This window comes from Sphaerodactylus townsendi, linkage group LG03 (genome assembly GCF_021028975.2).
Source record: "Sphaerodactylus townsendi isolate TG3544 linkage group LG03, MPM_Stown_v2.3, whole genome shotgun sequence".
Classification (NCBI taxonomy): domain Eukaryota; kingdom Metazoa; phylum Chordata; class Lepidosauria; order Squamata; family Sphaerodactylidae; genus Sphaerodactylus; species Sphaerodactylus townsendi.
Window position 1 is genome coordinate 109,921,946 of NC_059427.1, and position 11,456 is coordinate 109,933,401.

The 11,456-nt window shown below is 41.0% G+C and overlaps 1 pseudogene; it reads right to left on the bottom strand.

Moving 5' to 3' along the window:
• Positions 1–6: 6 nt before the first annotated feature.
• Positions 7–4,628, bottom strand: LOC125427837 (annotated as a pseudogene).
• Between the last annotated feature and the right edge of the window lie 6,828 nt (positions 4,629–11,456).

Below are 11,456 nucleotides of genomic sequence, written 5' to 3' on the forward strand. Positions count from 1 at the left end.
TGTCAATCAGGAGACAGACACCTTGTAACAAGAGCGAACAGTACAGCCATAGTGGATCCCCAGCAACTTTTCCACTGGGTTGGCAGAAAGGTGGATTGAGCTGCAGGGAGAAAGAACACATTGGAAACAGCCCAGTTGTTTGATTTCGTTCAGCCTCCAATGCTGCTCAGGAAACCCTTGTGGTCCTTCATTGGTGTTATCATTTCAGTGAATGAAGTCTGGGACTTGGCATACATCATAAAGAACAGCAGCAATCTGAGATGGCTATCCATTATACACACCTTACTGAATAAATATGTCTTCTAGATGTAGTCAACTGCATTTCAGATTCTAATCTAGGCAATGTGGATCTCAGTGCTGTAGGAGGTATACTAGGACACTTTTATAGCTATTGCTGTGTGTTTGATACACCTTAGCATACCCTTGCAAAAAATCTGTGTTCCAGGCAAAATCTAAAAAGATTCCTGGAGCAATGAAGGCTGAGTGCTGCTACCTGTATAAATTTTTCAAATTTTCACAATATTTATTTCACATAACTCTTTTCATCATCATCATCATCATAACAAAATGTTTATTAGGCATTTGTACTTTTTTCAGTTTTACACAGTGCAATTATTATGTAACTATTGACATTTTGCATAAATTATTTTGATTTTGGAAGTTGACAGTCGCTTTTTGGGAATTTGAGTGCCCAAAGCAACATAGCTTCACGATGCAGTTACTTAAGCATAGAATCAGAGAGTTTAGGGAGAGAGGGGCCACTTACCAGGCTGCATCTAGTCCGTAACTTCACCTTGGCTCAATGCAAGATCAGCCTAGAGAGCATCCCTGGCAATGATGCTGTCAGTCCTGCATGCAGCTCAAATAAAAGGACATAGCACAGAAGAAAGAGGAAGTGGCAAGGGAATGGGGAACATGAATGGGGAACCAGAATGAAAACGTAAGTAATGGAGAACAAAAACCAAAAAAAATAGAGAGTCAAAGTTAAATTAAGAATGTTATAAATCATTCATTTTATTGTGATGATGTATTGCTTTGTATGTAATTCTGCTTCACTTGAAAATGGCAAACATGTAATATAGGACCAAAATGTCACAGAGATGTCAAAGTATATGAAATTATAGTACTATATTTTAAAAGCATAACTTTTCAAAAGGAATACCCCCAAACTGTCCAATATTAATTTTATCTATACTATTGTAGTATCCAATCCAATCCAAAAACCTTTATTAGGCATAAAACCAGAAGTACCATACATTCCAAGTACAATAACAGGATCATTGTTACACATCATGTAGAACACGAATTAAAAATGTGGCAACTATTCAATAGCTTAGACATTTTTAGTTTGTCTGAGAAAAACATACATTCTAGAGGTAGTAAAGCTCCCAGATCGGTTCTAATATCATTATACCTCGAACAGTAAAGCAGGATATGAGGAATTGAGTCTATTGTAGCATACTAAATTAGCTTATACGGTAAGAACTATAACACTTACTATCCTGCCCCTTAAAAAAAAAACCAACAATACAATGAGCAAAATGTGTTTTCAATATTGTTAGCAGTGCAACAATCTATTCTATTCTGTGTTTTCATTGTTTCTTTGGACCAGGAGTCTGTAAGAAAGTTTTCATAATCAGTGCTGTAAACCTGGGAGTGGATGAATGCGTCCTTGTCTTCTGGTTTAGGGTAGAAAGTGGCTGTGCGATTGATGTAGGTTTCCTTAGCTATTTTTACAGCAATTTTCAGAGATACACAATGAATTGTAGTAGATAATAAAGGTAAACAGTCTTTTTGTAAATGCTGCTCTGAAACTTGTTGAGCCATAATCTCTGCAGTAGTGAAGAAAATTTCTTCACTTATATGCCTCATTCCATATGAAGCAACTCCAAAGGCAACTCCCAGGAACACATAGACATTGTTAGCCTCAGCCTGTCCAGGAAAAAAAATGTGTGTCCATTTGGAATTGTGACAGGATTAAATAATACCCCTCTCTGATTATAGCAGTCCTCAGCAGAACATTCTGTTTTGTTGGTTGGATTACAAAGAGCAGAAATAATTGTCTGCTTATTGAAGAAAGCCATATCCTTGAATCTTTTTTTGTAGATGCTCCATCAATGACAGCAGCTCCTATAAGTTTAGTTGACTTCAGTCTTCTGATAATATCTTCTAGATTTTTCATCTCATTATGTTGATGGGCAAATAGTTACTTCTCCGCTGGGGGGGGGGTATGTCTTTCTTTTGGCTGCCCCAGAGGCTTTCTTCTTAACCCCTTCATGAGTAAAAGGAGGCACCACTCTTTCTTGTTCTCTCTCTTTAAAATCTCCTCTGGGTTTTTTTTAATTGAACCTGTGAAGCTCCTGTCAACATCGGCAGGGCTACTAGACTGGAGAGGTCAGGTCCTCAATTGCTCAGGTGGCCCTGTAACGATTTGCATGAGAGGGGCGTGACCTAAACCTTCCTGGATCACTTTGCCCCCCTGGAGAGAAGACACCTCGGTAATGTGTCATTCTCAGAAGTTAGTGAGGTATGGCCCTTTGCTATTAATCCTTTAGAATCCACAATCCATATCTTGTTGATGGTGTCCTCTTTTGGTGTCCCTTCCTTTTCCACAGTCCTAACAGCAAGATCTCCAAAGCTGATTCTTCTGCCCCCTGGAACGTGTTTTATGATCTGATAGTTTGTTGTCAGAGATGTAAAGAGTTGCAAGCCAAATTGCAACAGCCACAGAAGCTATTCCTCAAATGTCATCATTGAAAGTCCTGTATTGCTCCCAATATTTCTCTTGGCAGAATGCATTTGTATTAGCAAAATCCTCAAATTGAATGAGGGCCTGAAACTTCTGTATTATACCAATTAGTCACATGAAGCTTCCATAAAATTCTTAACCAAAAAGGTTGCTAATCCCTTATAAGCTTGGCCTCTGATTACCCCATATGTTTCCTAGAACTGCTTCCTATACAAATGACCATTTAGTCACACTGCATTGTCGTTTCCCACACTAACAGACATGCCTGGGGCTTCAGCCAGCATGGCATAATGGTAAAGAGTGCTGGACTCTAATCTGAAGATTTTTTCTCTGTTCCTACACATGAAGCCTGCTGGGTGATCTTGGGCTAGTCACAGTTTTCTGGGAACTCTCTCAGTTGTAGGGAGAGTAAGGGAAGGAGTTTGTAAGCTACTTTGAGATTCCTTACAGGAGGGAAAGGTGGGGTATAAATCCAAACTTCTTCTTCTTCTCCTTCTTCCCCCCTCCACATGCTGTGTAAAATGCTAGTTTATGCACTGTGATGCCCATTCCATAACAACCTGGGTATCCAAGGCCAAAAATACATTCTCCCTAAATATTCAGCTGTTGCCTGTCTTCCAGCATGAACTGCAAAAGGTGGTTAGGCGTGTAAAAAGTAAGAGATGAGCAAAGTGTGTGACTATTAAGGCTAACAAGCAAAGGCCAAACCAGACATGATGGGAGCAGATTTTTTTTTAAAAAAATTTGGGACTTCCCAGATCATAACAATCATGGTAAGGCTAGGGCTATTTTTTAGAGTAAAAGGAGATACATGGGTATGAAAGCTGTTTTTCACCTCTCTGTACAAAGTGCTTTTCACCATCAAAGGTTTTTTACTCTTCAGGAGGCTCATGGAGCTCATTGGTGGATTAGGAAAAGAAGCCCACTGAGTATGCAAAATGTCACAATCCCTAAACAGAGTTATACCCTTCTGTGCCTATTGATAAGTGACTTAGAAGGGTACAACTCTGCTTAGAGTTACACTGCAAGGATTTTATTCTGTATGTGGAAAAAATGGAGGAGTTTAGCATCCCATCTGCCCAACTCCTTTGTTCTAAAAATTAGCCTTCCCTTCCTGCTGTAAGCAATTAAGGCAAAACAATGTTTATACACAAGGGTCTGCCACTGTTACTGGATCTAATTTGGCTCTTACAGTTTAATTATAAATGAAAGAAAGAGCCTGTCTCCTGAATTCATTCCTTCGATTAAGCATAGTGAGATAGGATTAGAGGTTCAATGTGTGCAGAAAGTCCTCTTTTAAACCCTCTGCCTTTTGTCTGTTCATTCTCTTGTGCAGATAAGTCTTCTGTTTGGCATGCATTAATCACTGAAAGGCAACATTGACAGGAAATTGCTTCTGTAAGTTGACAATGTGCAGATGAATAAGCTCTTACGGTACTTGCATAGCTAGTGCTATGGTGACATACCAATGATCAATTTTTTTTTATTCCCTTCAGGATTTTTTTACACCACACCTACTACTACCATACAATAGGAATTTAAAGCAGCTTTACTCGCAGATTATAGATGAATTCATGAAAGTAAAAAATAGCAGCCCATTACATGGTTTCTAGCAGCAGAGGGCAGAATTGTTCAATCATTCTTAAGAGTTTGTAAGGGAGCTTTGACTCTCCAAAGCTGATGCGATGGAAATCTTGTTGATCTTGCATACAAGGTGCTACACCGAGACTTGAATCATAAGCTTCATTCTGTTGTACCAGATCAGAGAACACGATTTACTCACCTGAAACCTGGGAGTTTTATACTGGTGAAAACCACGAACTTTAAATTCCATAATTGGTGGTTTCAAGCCTCCTCTGCCTTTGGTTCCATATTTCATGGGGAAGTGATATATCCGAAGCCTTCTGATTTCAGATGGTAGGGTTGGAAACAGTTAACTGGCAAGCATATAGACATATATAGAAAGGAACCTGAGGATTTAAAAATGTGAACTTGTGGTATTATCTCTCAAGAAGAAAATGTCAACTGCAAATGCACTGTTTTATTCTGTGGATTTCAGCTTTTATCAAAATAAACAATAGCCCCCCTTTTGCAAACATTTAAGTATTCTGCTATGTGTGCAAAATGTAAAAGGTTTTTTGTTTGTTGAAATACTAGCTACTGGCTATAAGTGCATTGTTTATAGCTAAATAGGCCAGTCATTGGAATGAAATGTACACTATAGTTTTGTCTGGAGTAGATGTTGGGAAAATAGAAACAATAATGCATAGTTTAAAGTTTTACTTTAACTTTTAGGTGTGCTGGTTTTTATCCAACTAGTTGTTCTTTGAGCCTCTGCTGTAAAGATGTTCAAAGAAAACATCCAGTTAACATAGCTGTTGATAGAGATGTCAGGAAGACAGGTGTTAGAATTTACACTCAAGCCCTCCTGAGTAACTTACAGAGACAGCTGGTCTCCTTGTTCATTCCTCCCATGGTATAATAATGCCAGTGTTGCTTTGATCAGCACTTGAAGGATGAGAACCATATATTCTGTTGTCAAACCACCTCCTGGATTCCAGAATAAACAAGGTATCACATGGGGTCAAGCTGGCACCTGAATGACCCTGTTGCCACATTTTAATGTAAAATCTCCACCCAGGGGAGGTACAACCCATGATCTTCTAGATCAGTGGTGGCTAAGCTTTGGTACTCCAGATGTTATGGACTACAATTCCCATCAGCCCCTGCCAGCATGGCCAATTGAAGATCATGGGTTGTATGAAGGTTTTCATATTTGCTAGCTTGTGCAGGGAGGGTCTATCTCACCTCACCAGCAATGCTGTTATGATGCTGATTTTATAACTCTTTAAACTGCATAAAACCTGGAAACCCATGGTATTCTGGGCTTCTGCCTAACTGAAAATTGGTGCTGCAGTAACAATAAACACTTCTTTTATTTCACCCTACCTCACTCCTCTTGAGTTCTAATTGGGCCAGGACTTAAGAGAATATAACTGATGTAAAAATTCCTAGACACATCAAACTGAGCTAGCTTTCCCTTCACCTTTTCTACTGAAATGGCATTTGAACTGGCTTACAAATCTAATGCTGACTTCCTAGGGTTGCCAGCTCTGGATTGGAAAATTTCTAGAGATTTTGGGGTGGCACCTGGGGAGAAAGCAAGGCATAATACCATAGAATGCCCCTCCCCCTCCAAAGAAGCTTTTTTTCTTCTTCAGGAAAATGGTTCTCTGTAGTCTAAGATCTATTGAAGTTCTGGGAGTTCTCCAGGCTCCTCCTAGAGGTCGGAATCCTATAACTACCTCCTCTTCGTTGACCTTTTCACAATGGCTGTTTCCGCTATGTGGCCAAGCCCGGCGCTTGGGGAGGTGCGATGACGTCTACTGAAACACTGATGCACACCCAGGGACTGTTCTTACACCTTAGAGGTCCCAAAACTTTTTGCACAAACAGGAGGGCCAGTTCACTGTCTGCCTCAGACTATGATTACAGGAGGGCCGGACTGCAAAAAAAACCTATGAAACAAATTCCTATGCACAAAATGAGTTGCATGAAAATGTTTGATTTCACCTTTCAGCCTTTCTGTCATGGTCTATTTTTAGAACAGTGACCAAAGTATGTCAAGTACAGGGTGGGCTCCAAATATTGTTGGGGAGGCTGTGGAATACCTTCCCCTGTAAAAAAAAAAGCAGAACTTTCCCAATGAAGCATTCCAATCTAACCCAGGATTAGAATTATCAATTGCGCCTGGGTTCTTCCTCCCTAGCAGCCAGCGAAGGCGATCTCACCTAATATAGCCTGGTCTGATGCCAATGGAAGTGAGGTATGGAACCATAGAAAGCCCATCGAGAGAGCAAACACACGTGGAGTAGCCGAGAGGGAAGGGCGGAGCAGGAGTTGCCTCGTGTAAGGTTTCCAACTCTGAGTCAGAAAATTCATGGAGATTTGGGGGTGCCATCATGTAATTGCAATCAACAGCCATTGGGGCCGGTTCCTCCCTCTCCACTCGGAGCCCCCACCGCATTACTTTATGAATGGGATTTCATCGCCGCCATGCCTGGCGGGCCGGATAAATGCCTTCAGGGGGCCACATTTGGCCCCCGGGCCGTAGTTTGGGGACCCCTGGTTCACACGAACGGTCCCGGTAGGGGCAGGGAAGACAGCGCAGCGCTGCTCTGTTGCCAGAACGACGTACCTTCCCTCCGACCTTCCGGCGCGTTGCCCAGCTCTGGAGTTGCAGGACAGGGGGGCGTGTCCCCAGGCCTGGGCGATGCGCTGGAAGGTCGGAGGGAAGGTAAGTCGTTCGGGAAAGGGGGGGATGGTGCCATCCAGCTGCTGTTTCCAGAAAACCTCGCTCGGAAAGCGAGGTTGGGAAACAGCGGCTTTGCGCCGCTAGGGGTGAGCGAGGGCGGTACTGCTGCAATGCAGCAGCGCCCCCCATGCGAACAGCTCCCTAGGGACGGTGTTTTTGCCATCCCTAGGGCACTGTTACTGGCCCGTGCGGAAAGGGCCAATGATTCAGGTACCTTCGTAATCATCCCAGTGCCTTCCATAGTCCCCAACGAAGCAATGCAGTTCCATATACAGTGTTTTTGAAAACTCCACTTTGATTTAGAAAACATTTTCTAGAAAGACAGTGAGGGATGACGATACAAGTGTGTTGGTCTTTATTTAACCATGTTGTGATGTACTATAATCTGTGGCTGTTCACGTCCTTGAAATATTTTACATGAGCTTTTGAGTTCTTTTCCACAAATTCACTGATTGCCCTTCAGACTAGAAACTCTGTGTCAGAATTTCAAAGTGCCCACAAACTCAAAAAAGCCTCAGTGTTTTTACTCCCCCACAACCTTTCATATATACTCACATATATACTCATTCATATTGACATACTCTGCCTTCTCCAAATCTGCCTGCAGTTTGGTCTCTTTTTTTAAAAAAATATTTTTTAAAAATATGATTGCACTAAACATATACATATATATAAAGGAACTGCACAATACACCTGCCCTTATTCCCCAAGAGGAAACCTAATTTATTTGAGTTTGTCGATAATATTGACCATAGTGGAAAAAAATCAGTTTTCCTCTATGCAGTTGGTACAGTTTAGAGTCTAATAAGTAAAAAGGAAAAGTGTTCATCCAGACTAATTTGGCAAAGAAACAACATTTAAAAATGTTTCCAGACCTTTTATACCTAGCAGTGGAGGAATCTGTATACTCATGGAAGCAATCTAAACTAAAAGGCCTGAAAGAGAACAACTAAAGAAGAAAGGATGTCAAAACAAAATACGGATTTAAATCCCCATGGTGAGAATATGTGGCCACTTTCTCTTTATGGGCTTTTTCCTCTAGGGAACACTGTCACTTTGGTGACACAAATCCTAATATATATATATATAAAACATATATATATAAACATTTATATATATATAAAACATTTTTATTGTAGTTTGTAAATGACATATAATTGTGTACACATAACGAAATTCTAAATCTTTTTTTCTCTTTGTAACTGATCATAACCCTAGAATATAAGCAATTTAATTATAAACAGTACTATTGGAAGAGTTCAACAATTTGATAATAAATGTATATATAAATGACATATAAACATTGACATACAGAAGAAAGCCATATCTTTTTTGAGAAGACTGATTATGACATTAGGAAAAATAACAACTATCTAATTTATAATAAGCTATATGAATTATATGCATGGCTATTTGTTACTTTGGAAATGCCTATTTTAAACATATTAATGTGTTTTATAAACATTTATAAACATATTAATGTGTTATATAAATTAATGTATGGGTGAGATAGGATTTGTGTCATATGATTCAATTCAAAGATATAAGGTTACTAAACTACAAAAAAAATTCCAAATATAACTATGCGTCAATAAATATAGGCTATGTAGCTAGTATAAGAGATCTATTCTGGGGATCAGAGTTGTACAAGTATTTTAGTAAAGGATCCCGAACTTTGTAATAAGAATTTGGTCTCTTCTTGATTGGATGGTGTTCACAAGGCTTGTACCAGGCCAGTCAAACTTGGAAACAGCAGAAGAAGATGGTTGACTCAAGAAAATGGTGGCAACCATCCTTGAGTGGCTGTGTTCGCTGCCTGTCCTCCAATTCTCCCTCCTCCTCCACTAAGTAGACAGCAAGCAAGGCACATACAGTCAGCCGGGTTCTTTCTCTTTGCTCCTGGCAGTGGGAAAGGAGGCTCAGGGTAGTGGCAAAGGTTGTGACTTTGGGCAACATATATTTATTCCACCTGTGCTGCGTAATTGTCTCCCTCCCTCCCTCTCCCTCCCTCCCTCGTTCAGGTCCAGGTCTTTGCCTCTATGCAAGTAGTTGAGAAATATCAAATATAAAAACTGGTGGATGGAAACACACACCCAGAACTTTTGGCCTACTTTCGAATGGCACTGTGACTGTTCACTTACACTCCAACTTTGCTTTTATAACCAAGGTAGAATCTTCCAGGTGCTAGTCACTTACTCAAAAGTAAGTCCCACTGAATAGAATATGAGTTACTTCCAAGTGGACCTGCTTAGGATTGTTCTCTCTAGACCCACTTTTAAGCATTCCTCTTCTATAGACATCTGCATGCATACCCATCATCACACCCATTATTTTATTGATTTAGATTAATACCACACCCTTTACCATGGTCTCAGGGCAGGTTATAATAAAAACTGTACAAAATCTCCCAATAAAATCCCATCCTAAAAACCCTAAAACAATTTAAAATCTTAAGCATCCACCCCACCTACCCACTCACAAAGCGGTGGGTGCTTGAGACCACCCCCATATTTTTCAGACATTACCTCCTGCATATCCAGCTTTTTCTCTGCCTTTTGGTGGAAGCGGGGGCCAATTCCCATAGGAACACTCCTCTTCCCTGTGTGGTGGCTCTGTTTCCTCATACATGGTCTGTGCATACCCACTTGAGAAAATGAGATTTTTCTGGGATTGGCTTGAATCAAGATAAAAAGAACTGCTCTCATTTCCCTTATATTAGACTCAGGTTTCACTTCTCCTTTGGTCTTTCATGTATTCTGTTTTCTCTTGTTTCCATTCTACTTTTAAAAAACATATTCCATACCCTGGTAAGCGTTGGAACATCAGCTCTGTTTGTCTTTTCACTTGAGCCAAATGCTTGATTACTATATTATTAGAAAATTAAATATGTGCTTGCTGAATTAAAAAAGGGGGGGGGGTTCTTAGGGGACACACCATTACAGCAATTTCCTTTGCTATTAGCATGACATTTTAATGCTAAAATGGGTATAGAAAACAGTATACTCCAAAAAAAAGTTGTCATGTGGAAGGAAGAGTGAATTGTATAACGTTCCCCTATGTGTATTGCATGTGTTGACCTAGTGCTTGTGGAATGCCATATTTGTGAATTTAGTGCTTCTTTGAGTGCCAGTAAAAGTGTTGTGAATGCAATTCCATGCCCCAGAGCTCCCAAGTACCTTCTGCTCCAGTGAGAAGGGGGGAAGTGCAGGGCAGGCTCTTGGCTTTGGGGCAGGGAGGTTTTGTCAAAGAAGCAAGTGGGCATCAGGAGACCCATCAGTGTGCATCACATTGGGGATTACTGTATGAGACAGAGAGAGGAAAAGCTCAAGGAAACTTACATCTCACCCTAGGAAGAAGTACCTTGTTTACAGTCCTACTCTGACTGTCCTTATAAGCAACTCCACAAGGAGCATGCACAAATATGGCATTACTCATTGTGAATCTTCCCACCTACCCTTTTTCTTTGCTTATTTCTCTGTTCTGTTGTTTTACAATGTTTAATGCAATTTTAAGCAATTTACATATTATAAATATTATATCACTAGCGGTATCCAGCCACGCCTTGCTGTGGCCCAGTCTGGTGAAATGGGAAACATTGAGAAAATGGGAAAATCCCCTCCCTCCCCTCCCTTGCAAGGCACCCCTCCCTCCCTCCCCTCCCTTGCATGGCACCCTTCCCTTCCCTCCCCCTCCCTCCATTAGGGTGGGTGGGCCTTGTCCAGATGCCGGGACCTCTCCCCCTCCCTCCCCTCCCATGCATGCCACCCCTCCCTCCCTCCCTCCCTCCCTCCATTAGGGTGGGTGGGCCATGTGCAGATGGTGGGGCCCCTCCCCCTCCCTTTCCTTGCATGCCACCCCTCCCTTCCCTCCCGCCCAGTCTGGTGAAATTGGAAACATTGAGATGGAATCATAAAGTAGTGAGTATAGCATGTGTTGCTGTAACGTCCACCAGATGGCACTGTTTGTAAAAAAACATGGTTTTACCTGTCACAGGTGTGACACCTGTATCATAGTATAATAGTAGGTATATAAAAACACGCACGTATTCAAATGCAATGTTGTGTCAAAATTTCAAACCAATCGGTGAAGAGATTTCAGAGATTTAAGATTTGGAACAAACGAACATTTACATTTTTATATAATTCCACTCACTGACTCACTCGCCAACGGAACTCAGAAACCAGCGAACCTACGCACTTGAAATTTGGCACGCTGGTTCCTCATGTGCCCAAGGCGCTCAATAAGAAAGGATTTCCAAAAATATTGACGTCAACTCGAGTTATTAGCTATTTTCTGTTTTTCCTATTCATCTCTGCCCATCTGCCCGAACATTCCGTGGGTTATAGTTGAGCACTTCAGCCTTCCCAGAATACCAGACAATGGCCACAACAG